Raw genomic sequence first — 16,828 nt, forward strand, 5'->3', positions numbered from 1 at the left:
GTAGTATTTTGTGGAAGAGCCACACTCAAGGGGCCAAAGAGCCGCATGTGGCTCACGAGCCTCAGTTAGCCGACCACTGCTCTAGACTAACAAAGTTTAAAAACAAATCTCAAAAGGACCAATAAAACTAATAAATTTCTTGAGAAAAGAAATTTAACTGACTGGTACATAAATCCCAACTCTCTTTAAAGGAAGATAACAGAATCCAGACATTCAACCATGTATAATTCACAAAATCCAACATCCAATAAAAAATTACTAGACATGCAAAGAAGTAGAAAAATGTAGCTCTGAATCTTGGCCCAAGCTCTTGCTGCCTCTACAGAAGTCTCACTTGTTTTAGAAAATTTACAATTAAGCAAAAGCAGTAGCCAAGCGTGACAGTCCCAGAAAGAAGGGACAGGAGAAGGGTACTTAGCTGTGGGCAGAGGAAGGACTGATTGCCCCAGAACAGAACAACAACCTGAAGTGAGTTCAGAAATGAAAATAGCATTTGGATTACAGGATTCCATTGAGGGCAGTTAGAAACAAGGAGCAGGATTTCAGCTTCTGAAATGCTAGAGACAGGTTATTTTGAATGCAGCTCATGTTCCCACTTTTGATACATCAATGTCAGATACTAAAATAAAAAACTAGTAACTCTATGAAGCCTGGTTCTAAAGGCTTGGGACTTGCTTGGCCTGATGGGGTGAGGTCAATTGATTCCCTAATGATAGGAAAGGCAGCAAGATAGATAATGGAGGCCAAATATGTTTCTGAGAACTCACTGTGTACTCAGCGCTGCGTTAGGCACCTTTAGGAGCAAAGGGAGAAAGAGAAGACCCACCTTTTCTAAAGAAGTTCATGGTCAGACATGTGATCTTTTCCTAGACTGAATAGAAGCTCCACAAGGGAGAAACTTCAACTTGCACTGTGCATGTTTAATGTCTTTCCCAGGACCTTGCATGGAGCAGGTGTTCAGAAACCAGCTGTTAAACTAATAAATAAATAAAAATACTCATATAGATGACAGTTTATAAAGAAATTTAGACACATTATCTTGTTTACTCTTCATCATGTCTCTGTGAGGTGGGGAGTACTGATCCCATTTTACAGGTGAGGGACCTGAGGCTCACAGGTGGAAGGTCATATAGTTGGCAGAGGTAGGTAAGCCTCAGCTCCCAGCCCAGTGCCCCTTTCCCCACCTATGTGTCTCCTCCGGATCCACTAACAATGCAAGACTCGACATCCCCTGCATTTCCATCTATGACATATACAAAAGTGTTTGCTTTCATCCCTTATTCCTGGGGGAAGTTGAACTACTCTCTTAGTATTTATATTGCTTTTCCCTTAATAAAAAAAATGCCACCGAGCCCTTTAAAAAAACACTGTCTAACACTGATGCCATCTATCTCAGCAGTTCAGAAATGATAAATGGCATTACCGGGGCCCTCAGTGAAGGCTACCTCTATGAATGTCTCTCCTGACCCATTATCAACTCAATTGCATTCAGCATTTCTGCTGACCACAGTAAAATGCAAAATGGGCATTCTATTTGCACACTAATTTCACCGAGCCCCTGCGTCTTCATAAAATGATAACGTGGGGCTAATAAAAATCAAGCATCTCGGGTGCTAATATAAGCAAATGTTGATGCAGGCAGGTAACAAACTGCTTTGTCATTTAGGAGGCCGTAAAAGAGCATTATAATCATCTTTAGACAAAATGGATGGCGCGCCTTTGCTTAGTTTTTAGCTTTCATTTGCAAAACCAATTTAAGGTAATGTAGCAGCTCTGAGGCGGTGTGACATGGGACCCCCCGTTCCTGTCACCGAGTCCCCGGACTTGTGCAAAGCCAATTAAACATATTCTTGGAGGAGGCAGCAGGGAGGGTGAAGGAAGCATGCTAGAACAAAGCCATGGAAAATGAACAATGAGAACAAAGACAACCTGTAAGGGATGGTAAACCCGGACACGCGTGGCGGGTGTTGCTCAGGGTACAAGGGCACACTCAAGTGGGACAGGACAGCCGTCCCTCCTTAGTTAACAGAAGGTGTTTGAGACAAATGTGCTTATGTAGCATCTCAGCACGCGCGTGTGCGCGCGCGCGCGCACACACACACACACACACACACACATACACTCCTTTGTCATCATATCCCTCTATCATCATCCACTATGTCCCTATTCATAAAATATTTATTGAACACCTTTTTGGTGGCCAGGCATTAGCTATCATTACCTTCATTTCACAGGAAACCCATGAGAAGAGACATTCAAGGACTGGTCCAAGCTCCCCCAGCTAATGGCTGGCCCAGCCCAAGTCCCACCCAGGCAGTCTGACTCCACAACCAGTGCTCTCAACTAACCTCTGTGCTCTCCTGCTTCTTGCGAAGGACGATATCATCCAGTTATAACACAGTAATTAAATAATGTTTATTCAGTACTGATTCTGTGCCAAGCATTTTACATATATGATCTTATTTCATTTTCATGGCCATGCAGTGAAACATCTACTATTCTTACCCCTATTTTGTAGATTAGGAAATTGAGATCCAAAGAGGTTAAATGGCTTGTCTAAACCTACATAAGTAGCAAATGTGGGAGCCAGGATTATACCTAAGTCTTTATGGACCTGAAATTTATGCCCTTAAGCACAGTGTCATATCATCTCTCAAAGATTAAATAAGGTCCTTATGGGGATTTAAAAAATACACCCACAAATTCTGTGTTCATCTCCTCCCTCCAGAGGTGGAGAGGCACTCCTCTCCCCTGCCCTCCCCTTAGCTGTGGGCTGGACTTAGAGACTTGCTCTAACTGAGAGGATGCTCTGGGTGTGCTGACACCTCCCTGTGGAGATTAGGCTTCCATCGTGAGTGCATCGTCTCTCTCGGGAATCACTCACTCTGGGGGCATCCAGCTGCCATCACATGAGGACACTCAGGTGGCCTGTGGGAAGGCCCATGTGGGGAGAAACTAAAGAATCCAGACAACAGCCGAGAGAGACTGAAGCCAGTCCAAACCAAGGAGTGAGCTTAGAAGGGGGCCTCCAGCCCCGATGAGTGCAGCCCTGCTGATAACCAACTACAGCCTCATGGAGGACCCAGGGTTGGGACCATCCAGGTCAGCTGCTCCCACATTCCTGACCCTGAAGAATCTGAGAGATGATAAATGCTGAATTCTAGAGTAATAGCTAACTAATGAACTTGTCTATAGATGACAAATTCAGTGAGGACCAGAGCCATAACCTCTCGGTGCCAAGATGAAGATGAAGAAGATGAAGATGAAGAGCCTCAAATTATCCGTGGATCTGTGGATGGTGAAGGTGCTAGAAGAAGGCCCCAAAGAGCACTAGCTGGACTCTCTAAGGACAAAAATCTCCTCAAAGTTCACATTACCAGTTTGGTTTCCCTACCTCTCCTGACAATAACTTATCATGGTGAGTGAGGTATTATGTGCAGTTTTTATTTTTACCTCTAAGCCTTTTTCATTTTCTGAGAAAATTCCTTCATATTGGTTTCTAAGCCAGATCAATTGCAGTCTCTTCAATACTCCAGGGCCCAAAAAGGTCCACACCACACAAAGCTGGAGAAAAAGAAATCTTGGTGGCAGTAACAGCATAGCTAGCCGGTACCTGTCTGAGGGCCCTCTCATGGCCAGCATAGTCTTGTCCATGGTCTCCCTATGTCAACATCATTCCTGTCTGTCCATCTTCCACCTGGCCCCCAAAGTGGAATTTCTAAAATGCAGATGGTAGCATACCTCTCCCTCTGCTTACAACACTCAGCAGCTCTCTGCTGTCCTCCAGGCGAGCCCAGCCTCCTTCCCCCAGCATCTCTAATCTCTGGTGGCCATGCCCCTCCACAGGCCTGGCCTCGGCTAACTCTTGGCAGCTCCACCGCAGGCCACGTTCTCCCACACTTGGGTTCATGTTTTTCTCTCTGCCTGGAATGCCAGCCCCCAGCTTGTCTGTCTGGCTTACTCCTACTCAGCCTCCCAGGCTCTGCTCAGATGTACCTCTTCTGAGAAGGCAGTGAGGAATCTAACACTCACCCAGGACTTGTCCTTGACCGCCCTGGTGTTCATGTTGGATTGCATCTGATTTCATCAGCACGATAATTCTGTACTTTTCCCTACAAAATTCGTCATGTTGAAGGCAACCTAAGGGTATCCCTGTGGTTGATCTGACAATAAAGAGGGATCAGGGGCTTTGAATTTTAGGGAGAACATGCTCAAGGTGCAGAATTTCTTGTATATAATGTTAGGAGAAAATGAAGGGTTAGGAGGCATCAACAGAGCTTTTGGGGGCAGTGGAGACCAGGGAGTGTGTTTGAGTAGAGAGGAGAGCTGAAAGCCGATGTCCAGGGCTGGCTCAGCCAAGCTGACTGAGGGCAAGTCCCACAGCAGGGGGAGCTGGGTGAGGGGTGCTGAGGGGAACACTGGCCCCTGTGTTTCTTCTGTCCCCTGATGGGGTCAAATTGAAAGCCTGCTGGCTTCCTGGCAACTGCACCAGGACTCACATCCAGGCCCCAGATTATTGGCTGTGAGGTTTTGGGCAAATTACTTATACATTCTGAGCCTCCGTTTCCTGTAAAATGAGAATAATAATCCCCAGCTCACGAGATAAGGGATGGACATTTAAGTCCCTGCCCCATTTATTGAATGACAAGCCACAGAAATAGGGTTTCTTAGCACTATTGACATCTGGAGCTGGATAACTGTGTGTGTGTGTGTGTGTGTGTGTGTGTGTGTGTGTGTGTGTGTGTGGCGGGGGCGGTGGGGTGCTGGGGGGTGCACGTACAGCAATATCTCTAGCCTCTATCCACTAAATGCCAGGGGCACCCCGATACCCAGTTATGACGATTACAAACAGCTTCAGACCTCACTAAATGTCCCATGTCTCCTCGGAGACAAAATAGCCCCTGGCTGAGAACCAGTTCCCCAAGGGAATATTCTCCTTTATTCTGATTGGCCTATTATTATCTTCCCAAGCAAACTTTAATTTCTTAGATTTTGTATCTTTGCACCAAGTCCTCCAAAAAGCCTTTGCAGACAGTGCCAGACCACAGTGGCTTCACCCCCCTCTGAACCCACAGAGCTCATCTTGGCCCCTCATCCGGTCGTAAATCACTTGCTGCCTCGCTCAGGCAGGACCCAAAGCCGCGATGTTCCGCTTGATGCCCAGCATCTGGTCTTCTTGAGAAAACAGTCGTGTTAGCAAAGTTTATTTTCAGTTCCCCGCTCCCAGCCCTGCCATCCTCACCTACACTAGATCTCCCAGAATCTCAAATCTCCTAAGTGCTCCAGGCGGGGGATCGGGTGCTCTGCCCTGGATGAGCTGGAGAGGAGAACAGGGATTATTGCCATTGAAAAGCATATGCGTTCATTCTGGGACAAGGTGCCTCTCCGGTACCCCTCACCTGTCCACTGCAGATTAAAACCGCTCGTTTGGCTTGAGAAAGTGTAAGGAGGCCTCCAGCTTACAGGAGACCCACAGAGGCCGTCAGAACCGCAAAGCCTGTGGAGATGAAGGAGACCCAGAAAGGACAGTGACTCGCCTCGGGCCACTCAACTAGCCGGTTCAGTCAGGTCTGGAGAGCAGGGCATAGAGCTCCAACGTCCAACAGCCTCCTCCCACCACATGGGCTGCCTCGGGCAATGTCCCTGATGCCGGGGAAATGCCCAGTGGGTGCTTGCCAAGGAAGTGAAGGGAAGCCAAGAAGCAATGGGCTTGTGATACAGAGGGCCAGGGCCAGCTGCCAATGCTCTCACCTTGACAGCCACAGGAGCAGAGCCCCCCGCCCCCTCCTCACCACACACACACACACACACACACACACACACACACGCACACACTCTCACACACACACACACACGCACACAATGGGTATTTTCATATACCACATTTCAGGCTGGTCCCTGGGGACACAGGGAGGAATCAGACACTGCCATCCAGGAGCTCAAAGATTAGTGGAGGAGGAGAAAGATCCAGCCTGGCTTTGGGTCTATAAACTTGAATTCTAAAGTCAGATAGAAGGAGGGTTGAATCCAAGTCCTGGCACACATGACCTTGAGCTCTGAGATGGTTCATTTCCTCGTCTGCATGATGAGAGAACAATGATACCAACCTCATATGGATTTTGTAAGAATTAAATGATCCAATGCATCAAGCTGATTCATAAAACCGGTATGTTCAAAATAATATGCATTCAAAAACAGTAACTTACAGATCACTTGGTCCAACTGCCTGTTCTTACGGTTGCAGAAACTGAGGTCACTAGATGCTAAAAGACACTACAGCCATGACTTTGCCTACCTTTTTTCCAATTTGTATTCCCAGTGCCTCACATACAGAAGGTGCTCAATGAATACTAATGGAATAGTGGGAGGGTACCTATTGCTCTCTGGTTGAAGCAGGCTAGGCCTGAGGGCCAGGCTTTCCCTAACATGCGCTGTGCCTTTTGAATTCTCTCCCAGCCTCCAGAAATACCTCGCCAGGTTCAGTTTCCGGCTTACTAGCAAATGCAAACTGAATTAGGCCATGCCCTTCTGCAACAAGGACGGCACCAACCGTTTCCCAGGAAGAGAGGGCAGGAAGAGGTGAAAGCGGGGATGAAAGTCGAAGACAATACATTCTAATCAAACTTGATAAATATGTAAATTAAAGCAGCTGAGCAGTTGGCTTTGACAAATGACTTCCCAGTAATGGATTTTCCACGGTAAAAGGGGAGAGTTCAGCCCGCCTGCTAGTCAAGAGGGAGCCCTCTCCTGCCTTCCCAGCAATGCGGGCTGATGGGCAGGCCCTGGGATGCTGCGAGGCAGACAGAGCACTAAACCTTCTTTTAATAGATGCTATTTACTGAGCATCTGCTAGCTGCCAGTCTCAGCCTCCATCAGCCCTGTGAGAGGAGACAGCCCCTGTCTCCTGGGTGAGGGAGCCCAGGTGAAGGGGAGTGAGGGCCAGATTCCCAGACTCCAAAGCCTGGTGTCGCCAAGGGGCCAAAACAAAACAAAACAAAAAAACCATTGAGGGGGTGGGAGGGGCGGTTGTCTCATTAACTCAAAAGTTAGTGCCTTTTAGATTTTGGCTGCTTTTCTGTTTTGTGTTAAAGACCCTACCTTACTGCCTTTCCTCCCCTCACAGGAGCTGGCATGGTGGTGCTCATGAGCGATCTGTTCCTTAACCTGCTCTGTGGCTCCAGAGGGCCCGCCCTGTGCAGCTCACAACTGGGAGTGAGCCGTCAGTGTCGGCCCAGGCAAAGGCCCGGACAGGATGGAGCAGGGAGGAGCTGGCGGACTGTAGTTTCTCCACAAAAGCCACAACAATCGTCACTGTAAACACTACATTTGAGGAGGGTGGGGAGTGGAGGAGGTTATTACTTAGCAATAGATAACCAGAATAATTGCTATAAAATTGATGGTTCTAGTGGGTTCTAATTCAACAGTCAGGTGAGAAGTGGTGAAGAGGAAGAGGTTTTGAGCAGGGACCATGCGCTGAGCCCTTTTCCTACATTGTGATCCAGGTCACTGGGCTGGGCGAGAACGGTGCTGTTTTCCCCACAGTGCAGATAGTAGACCTGGGGGTAAGTGCGAGGCCAGCCCAGCCCAGCCCAGCTAGCAAGCATGATAGCTGGACTTTGAACCCTGTCTTTCTTCTGACACCTCTACAGAACTAGGTCTATTCCCAGCTACATGAGATACAAAGGTAAGTCTGTAGTTACAGGTGTGCGGGTGCAAGTGTGTGTCATCCGCTTCTGACTCAAATTCCTACCAAGTCTTGAGATTCTATACAAAGTTATCAGAGTTGAGGTGCAAACAGAAATTCACCTTAAATGGTTTGTAGTCTTGGAAAGACACTACCAACACAACTTCCCCAAACAGAGAACCAGTACTATGAGCGCCCCAGTGCACTGGAGAAGAGTCCAGGTGGGGCTGGGAGGGAGGCCACCGGCCCAGAGCGCAGGCTCGGCGCCGACGCTGGAGGAATTTAGATTGGGAGCGCGTGCTTTCTTCCCTATTGAGATCTCATCGACTTGTATAAAAATACCACTTTGAATCTCAAATCCCCACTGGCAGCTTTATATAAGCACCGAAAACGCTACTGGGCTTTGGAGATTTCATTTAATGAAGGAAAAGTATTTCTATTAAAGAGTAATTTTTTTCTCTCTCAACACAACATCTTCAGAGGACGCAGGGCCGCTGGGTTGTTCTGGGGTCTGAGAAAACAAACCACCACACACCTCACCAGACCACGGGAGGGCAGAGACCACGCACGCAAGGAAGGGTCAGCGGTGGGGGAAACAGGAGTAATTACAGCAAGTAAACCCCCAGGTGCCCAGCACCTCACAGTTTAGGAGGCACTTTGGTGCTCAATAGGGAGATTTTACTGCTGCCCCTGCGGATGCTCCCCCCATCCTGTGTGGTCTGAACTATGACACCGCCCTGCCTCTCCTTCATTCCTCCTCTGGAAGTGGTCACTCTCCTGGGTCCTGTCCTGCAGTGGCTTCCCGTGCAAGTCCAAGCTCCTGACCTGGCCTGCCTGTCCCCTGCCCATCCCCACGCCCCCTCGCACCACTCTCACCTGCTCACCTTGCCTCACACCTGGCTTGTTCTAGTTCCTCTGCCCTCCATCTGGAAGACCCGCCTGGGTCCTGTGGGGCCGGCTCCTCACCCTCAGGTCTCTTCCCAGCAGAATCATAGCTCCATGACCACAGGGACCCCAGTCTAACGTTGCACCTGGCAGAGACACGTGCCAATGGCATATTTACAGAGTCAATCAACACAGCTAGAGGTATTGAGTGATGTGTGCTGGGGAAGCAGGGGGCACAGGAATAAGGCATAAGAAGAGGTGGGGGCTCAGCTGATTGTCCAAGCTCAGATAAGCTGTGAGAACAGAGTGGACTCCAGTCTGACGAATATTAAAGCCTGTGATCCTTCTGCCCGTTCCCTCACAGAGAGGCTACAGAGTGCAGGGGTGTGAGCAGGCTCCGCCACTTACTGTCTGTGTGGTCTGGGAAAGTCCCTGGAACTCTGGGTGCCTCAGTCTCCTCAACCATAAAATGGGAATAATAATAATAGTCGTATTATTGGGCCTTTGTGAGGAATGAATAAGTTAAAATGAAGCACTAACAACAGTGCTTGTCACATGGTAAGCCCTCAATTAACATTTGCTATTCTCATCATTTCAACAAATATTCCTTGGGCTGAGTCATCCCCTTCTCCTGGGACCCTCTCCACCCCCAGGCAGAGCCAGGCACTCCCTGCCTGGTTCCCTCCCAGCCCCTTCTGCTATTACAGTGGCAGGATAGTAATTTGTTTTTCTTTCATTCTCCGCCTTTCCCCTCTGGTGACTCTGAGCTTTTTGGGGGCAGAAGCTCTGTCTTGTTCTTCTCTTTTTGGCATTTATTTCCTTTGTTTGAGACAAAGAAGGGCATTTTGACATGGTTGTTTTGATGAAAGAGTTTTGAAATGTCTGCATCTAAATGTAAAATTGCTTTTGAAAATTACTACATACCGGGTGAAACAGACCCCCTGATACTGGTGCCTGTCTGATCTTCACTCCCTTCCCTCCCACCAGTCCCTCACTGCCCCTGCCTCCCTCATCACCAGCCCTGACCTAGAGCCCACCCTCTCCTTCTCTCCCCTCCCTGAGCCCCTTGCCAGAAGTGGCCATCAGGGATGGAGGGAGTTCTGGGATGAGGGGAGGTAGAGAAATGTCTCCTTGGCATATTATTTGGTATTGCTTTTTAGAAAGCTGAAGGTGTAATGATTTGTTTTCTCAGCTGTGTCAAAATGTCCCCAAACCAAAACATCGTGTCAGAGTAGCTGCATCAATGTGGCCAAAACAAAAGGACTGTGTCAAGAAGATATGAACTTCGCAAGGAAGCCATCAGGCAGGCAGCAGTCCTTGAGAATGGATTTAAAAGCATACACCCTTGTCAATGGGTTAACAAGCAATCAACTTCGCTTAACCACAGCTCTCCCTTAGTAAGTCCTGTTTGCGCCAGTGAGGATCCAAGAAATTAGGTGCTGCCTGATGTGGCACAGGAGGCCACAGAACAGAGACATCAGAGCTGGTCTAATTGCTCTCTTCCATTTTACAGCCAAGGCACCGAGAGAGAAAGAGCCTTGACCAAGGTTGTCCCAGTGAATTGGAGTTTCAACTGTTAGATCAGAAACATACGATCGGTTCTTGGGTAAAGAACTCCTGTGCACTAAATTCGAGACCACAGCATCACTGCTGGGCCCATGGCAGGCGCTCAACAGAATGGAACGGAGATCATGGCTAACACTCTAGGCATGCTACTCAAAATTGGATTCACCAAGTTCTTGGTAAAAGAAGCTTTAGTGTCCAAACAGGCAGGCTGTCGATATCACATTAGCCAGGCTGTCCACCGGAGCAGCAAAGCCTCTGGGTGGGCATTGACCGAAGGCCCGTGGACTGTGTGAGAGAAAGTGAGCTGCTGGGGTGTGGGGCACCAGCGAAGGCCTCGCTGTTTGCATCTATTTCCACAATGGACATTTCTGCAGCCAGTTAGAGAAAGACACAAACCCTTGTAACCTGAGTTTGAAAATTATATAGCTCTACTATTTTCGTGGATTCATGACTTGGATGGAATGGAATCTTTCTTGAATAAAATAAGTTTTAAAAATTGAATTTACAAGAACTTAGTTCCCGAGGGTGTTTTTATAGAGTGCTGTAATATGCTCCTAAGATAAGGCTTCCAGGATAAACCTGACTCTGTACACATTCCACCCTGGACTATCTCTGGGCACTGGGTGTGAGTCAGGCAGACCCGGTTTGAAGCTATGAGGGAGGAAAGTTGCTGAGCTATGGCTTCATCAGAGACCAAGTGAGGAAAGGCTCGTGAGCCCCAGGTTCTCGGTAGCCTCTGGGGTTACTGGTTTCAGAGACTCCAGTCCCACCTCTGGCAGCCCCCTTTCATCCGGGAAGGCCCTGGGGCCTGAACATGCTGTCAGTGCACAGGTGTGGAGTGAGACCTGGAGAGCTGACAGCGTCATGGTTACAAGCTGGGACCCACGCACCAGAGCAGTGACTCCGCCACTCACTGGGTGTGACCTTGGGAAAATTAATTCACCTCTCTCTGTACCTCAGTCTTCTCATCTATAAAATGGGGATCGTAATGGACATTCTCATAGTCATGCTCTGAAGAGTAAATAAGGTGGTATTTGTAAAGCACTTAGAACTGTGTCTGGTACCTACTAAATCTTATATAAATACTAGAGGCCCAGTGCACAAATTCGTGCACGGGTGGGGTCCCTTGGCCTGGCCAGCAATTGGGGCCAATCAGGGCTGTCTTACCCAGTCCCCATCAGGGCCAGCCGGGCCAGGAGGAGGGACCGCGGGAGATTAGCCAGCTGTGGGAGGTTGGCTGTGGGAGTGCATTGACCACCAGGGAGCAGCTCTGCATTGAGTGTTTGCCCCTGGTGGTCAGTGTGTGTCATAGCTACCGGCCAGTCTTCCAGTCATCCGGTCGTCAGGTTGTCCAGTTGTAACGGTCACTTAGGCTTTTATATATAGAGACTAGAGGCCCCGTGCACGAAATTCATGCACTGGAGGGGGGTGTTCCTCAGCCCAGCCTGCACCCTCTCCAATATGGGACCCCTCGGGGGATGTCCAACTTCCAGTTGTGGGATCAGGCCTAAACCGGCAGTCGGACATCCCTCTCACAATCCAGGACTGCTGGCTCCCAACCACTTGCCTGCCTGCCTGCCTGCCTGATTGCCACTAACTGCTTCTGCCTGCCAGCTTGATCACCCCCTAACCACTCCCCTGCCAGCCTGATCAACACCTAATTGCTCCCCTGCCAGCCCAATCGCCCCAATTGCCCTCCCCTGCCAGCTGGTCACCCCTAACCGCCTTCCCCTGCAGGCCTGGTTGCCCCCAACTGCCCTCCCCTGCCGGTCATCTTGTGGCAGCCATCTTGTGACCACATGGGGTGACCATCTTGTGTGAGGGCGTGATGATCAATTTGCATATTACCTCTTTATTATATAGGATGTGTCTGTTAAGTAAAGTAAGTGCTGGTTAATAACACCCATTCAGGTGCTGCCTGCCTGCAGAGGGAGATGCTCATCTTAGGGCCCTCCCCTGTGGTTGTCCTATCTCCCCTCAGAAACACTCTCCTGTGGATAGTGATTTAATACTTTTTTTCAGATATGTAAGGGTAGTGCATTGGCAAGAAACATTTTACTCTCTGGTTCTCAGCCCCAGCTTCATAGTAGAACCATCTGGGAGTTTTTTTTAGAGCTCTCTATGCTCAAGCCCACTCTCTCCCAGCCCCCACCAAGGTTCTGGGGGAGGAGCTCATGCAAATGTTTCTTTTAACAGGCAGCCACAATTGAGAAGCTCTGGACCAGCGTGAGCATGCTCTCTGGGTCTGGGTCTTCTAACTACACCATCTGTAGAAAGATGGAGCAGGGCTTGGTGGTCTCTCAGCCCCTCCAGGTCTAAAATACTGTGACCCCAGAGCTGGCTTGGGCTGGCTCTGATCAGACCACACTGGTCAGGAACAACAAGGAGAGGTCGTGGGGGTGGGGAGTGGACAAGAAAACACGCACACATCAAGATGATAATCTCTCACACAGTCCCTTCCTGGGAACAGGACAAGAGGTCCTAAGATAATAGAGATGCAGTGTTTCCAGGAGCTCACGGAGCCTAGGGCAAACAGGATGGATGGATAATGGAAACGGAAGCCATGCATGAGGAGGAGAAAAGGCGTTTCTCAAAGGGTAAAGGAGGAGGATTAAGGTATTTGCAATCACGGACTTAGAGGGGCCCAAATACCAGCGTGTCAGATACAGAACCAGGCTCCGGGAGGCAGGGAAGAGAGAGTCAGGGAAGCTCTGTGGTTGAGCATCGGCTCTGTAGGCACCGGGGCCATGTTACAGAGGTAACCTCACCCTGCCTGGCAGCCTCCCAGAGGGCAGGTGCTCCGACTCCACCCTCAGCCCCCACAGGTGGTGAGCAGCTATGCCAGGACCGAACCAGGCCGTCTGACTCCAAATCCCAGGCTTCCTCCTCTACGTCCCATTTATCCAGGGCTTCCTGTGCGCATAACCTCACACCCAGATCCCAGCAAGGAGCCAGAGGAAGCAGGAAAGGGCTGAGAACGACCCAGATCTAGACGCATGGTTTCCCCAACAAAGGGCCTGTCCAGTCTCAGGAGAACTCTGGGGGGCACGGGATGATGGGGAGGTATCTCCTGACTCCTGGGAAGAAGGGGAGAGGCTCACCTATGAGAGCTGGTCTATGAGCACAAAGTGACCCAGGACGGAAACTTGCAAAAGCACCATAAAGAGATGGGGCCCTCCCAGAACATGGTTCCTGACTGCCCGACACGTGAACCCATCCGCAGGTGGCAGGTGGCAAGGGGCCGGTGTGCCCCAGGATCTCCCACGGGGCAGTGACGGCCTAGCCTGTCTGTCAGGCGGGCAGCCCGACAGCACCAAGATGCTGGGCCCACTCAGCAGCCCATGCCACAGTGGAGGTGACCTCCTGGTGGGGGTGATGGGTAAGGTCACACTGGGTGGCTGCAGCGGTGAGGCCTGCCTTTACACATCCATCCCTCAGAGCTCTCCCCACCGCCCGGCCTTTGCACGCAGCCAGCCACCTTCTGGATGCCATCCTACTCCCCTGCTCTCCCCTGGTCCCTATGCAACAGGTGAGAAGGGCCAGCGCCCACTCAGGACCACGCACACTCCACAGCCCCCGTCTCTTGCTCAGGGCCTGAGAGAACTCCACGGTCCACTCACTCCACGGGCCCCTTGCCTCCGCCTGTGAGTGCTGGGCACCCGAGATGGGGGATGATGCAGTCACAGTGCTGATCTCCACCAACTCACTGTCTTGTAACCAGGTAACAGGAAAAAAATAATAAGCAAATGAAGTTGGCCGGTCTGGGGGCTGAGAAGAGCACACTGCAGTGATCCGGAGTTAAATAAAGGCGGTGCTGGTGCTGGATACGTGAGGCATCCTAGACAAGGCTGCACAGTGTGAGCGCTGTTTGCCCTGTGAGCTCCCTCCAGACCAGCCCCCTCACTCTGTCAAGTTCACAGCCCAGCTGTGGACTGAGCTGACCCAGGGCCGGCCAGGATTTCTTTTCTCTCTTCTACTACATCCTCCTCCACCCCACCTTTCTGGTCCAACATAGCAGGCTCTGCACCCTCTCCTCACTGGCACACAGTAGGTGCTTCATATGTGCATGCTGAACTCAATGGACAAGCCGCACAGGCTCACTTTAAAGCTATGCCTTCAAGTCCCACTGTGTGATTGGCTTGACTTCCGGGAAGAATGGAGGCTCGCAGCTTAATGGTGCTAAAGTGGCAATACAAGGTGGCAAATGTCTATTTGTCTCCATGTCTTCTCGCAAGGCCCTGTTCTCCCAGCCTGAGTTTCCCAGGTGTCCTTTCGAAGCCCTTCTCTTTAATGCCAAGCGGAAGAGTTCCAGACAGCTATTTGCATTTTCAATTCTAGAAATCATTAATATTTTAAAACTGCCAGCACCATGGTTTATTAACATACATTTCCTACTTGCCACTGTCAAAGGGAAGCTTTGTATTTGAGAAATATTCTAATATCCCAACTTTTGTTCAAATTTTGCTCTCACATCCCCGCTCTCAGGAACTCAGTGGGGAGACGGACAAGGAAGCAGAGAGTGAGAACTCTGAGTGACAGCCATGTGCCCGAGGGAAGCATAGAGGACAGGAGCCAGGGCCCAGGGCCCAGGACAGCCCTGGCGCAGCCCAGATGGAGGAATGAGGGTCAGAGGTGGGCTTGGGGCACCGGGGAAACATTCATGTAGAGAGCAGAAAGGACGTTAGTGCATAGAAGACCTGTGCTCAGATGCTGGCCCTCTTGTGATTTTTAGTCATCTTGGCAGCAGGTTGAGGGGCTTTGAGTCAGACGGGCCTGGGTTCAAATCCCAGCTCCGACACCATGCGTGGAAGAGATCCTAAGGAACAGTTTTTGAGCCCTTTGAGGGGTGGCCTCCCTGAGAGGCCACAGCTGTGGAACCGGACCTTCCGCATCTCCTTCCCCTTCCCTCCCACCCTCCTCTGCACTCACAACCACCCTGTGGGGTAATTTCCTGTTACCTGCATTTCACAGGGCAAGAGACTAAGAACCAGCGGAGTTAAATCGCTCGCTCCAGGCCACAGGGTTGGCCAGTGGATGAGTCAGGGTTTGATCCACGAGCGCTGAGTTCTGCTCTCACTGCAGAGGTGGGTGTGGGCGCTAAAGGGGCGCTGGGCCTACAGTGCTTGGCACGTGCTGCCACAGTTGGGCACTCAGAAAAGGAGCTGCTGAAGTTGCTCTTGCATCTCCCAAGCCCAACTCATTCATCTCCCCTTCGCTAAACCGCCCCCACCTGCCCCCATCTCTCCGGCCAGAGGACCCTGTGTGTCCCCTGCACACAGCTGTCCTCCTGTGTACCACCCCTCTCCTGTCACCTCCTCCATTCTGTTCCCTCCCAGCAACTCACACAGTTCTTGGACGTGTCACAGGGTTGCAGTCAGTGTTTGCTAAATGGATTGAGAGAAAATATTAGCCACACCAATCCCCAGAAGAAAATGTTTGCCAAAGATCTCTAGCCTGGACACATCAATATAAAAACGACACAGCTATAATTTGCTTTCAGATTCAAACCGGGAAGGTGAACTCTGACCCTGTCAAAAAATGAGAACACATTAAATTGAAGCACAGAGTCATTTCCCTTGTTCCAGGGCCCTGGGTTTCTAATTACTGTGCGGCACCATTCCGGGGGCTGCGAGGGGATCGGGGAGACGTGTCTGCTGCGCTGCACGCTGAGCCCAGCTCAGGAGAGTGTTCTGTTCACGTGCTCGTCGGTTCGTTTGTTTGTCCTTTCTGGGATGTACTGTGTTGCGTGTGCTGTAGGCCCATAGATGAGAGCAGTCCCGGGAGATGAGGAAAAACATAATTGCTAGAAGCTGACCTTGCACAAAAGAACACACAACAAGACAACCCTCAGCGCGATCGCTCACCCTCCCTGTCCCGAGGGGAGCAGCTCAGCCCCAGGAAGTTAGAAACACAGGAGCCAATTTCAGGGGCGCCAGCTGAAGAGTGGGGCTACCTTGTGGGGAGGCAGAGGGGAGACATCCCCATCCCCCACCCCAGCCGGCACAGCCACTTAACTTGGAGCCTTGGCAAGACCCTTCTGGGGTCCAAGGCTCTAAAATGTTGATGCAGGAGACAGGAGCTGGGAAAGGACCTGACTTTGCACAGAGAGCCGGAGAGCAAGCTGGGACAGGGCTTCTCCAGGAGCGGCCGCCACTCCTGCTTGGGGGACAAGGACCAGGGCACTGTTTATCAACCCAATGAGTCCCAAATTTTCGCGAGTGAAAATCACCTGGTGTTTGTGTTAAAATGACAGGTTCCTGGGCCCCCTCTAAATTAGAATCTCCAGCAAAGGGCCTGAGGACCTACACATACTTTTTAAACTAGTGCCTGGAGGTTTCTTGTGATCACACAGATGTGGAAATCACTGGTTTAGAGCACCATTGCTTTCCCTACTGGGGCCCCTGCGAAGCATCTGGCCTTGGGCAAGTCAATTTCTTCTCTGAGCCTCCATCTCCACGTCTGTACAGCGGGGATGAGATCCCTGCCTCTCCGGGGGACACGGTGTTTGAGGAAGAAATAAGATGAGTGTGTTGGGTGCATAAACAGTGCTGGCAGTTAACAGGTGTGAAGTCCTGCCCTTGAAGGTGTGGGAAGGCTGCTGCCCTTCAAACCAGTGCCCCCTCCTCCCCCAGGTGCTCGGAGTCCCTCTTCCCGAGGGTGCTCAGGCTCTGCTCCAAGGCCACCCTGAGTGAC

General features: G+C 50.5%; 1 protein-coding gene across 1 annotated transcript in view; it reads right to left on the reverse strand.

Moving 5' to 3' along the window:
- Positions 1 to 16,828, reverse strand: part of AGBL4 (AGBL carboxypeptidase 4) — a gene marked incomplete at both ends in the record, with an annotated part of 953,795 nt that overhangs the window by 99,326 nt on the left and 837,641 nt on the right. The window lies entirely within an intron of this gene.

Source organism: Cnephaeus nilssonii (genome assembly GCF_951640355.1).
Source record: "Cnephaeus nilssonii genome assembly, chromosome: 7".
Taxonomy (NCBI): Eukaryota; Metazoa; Chordata; class Mammalia; order Chiroptera; family Vespertilionidae; genus Cnephaeus; species Cnephaeus nilssonii.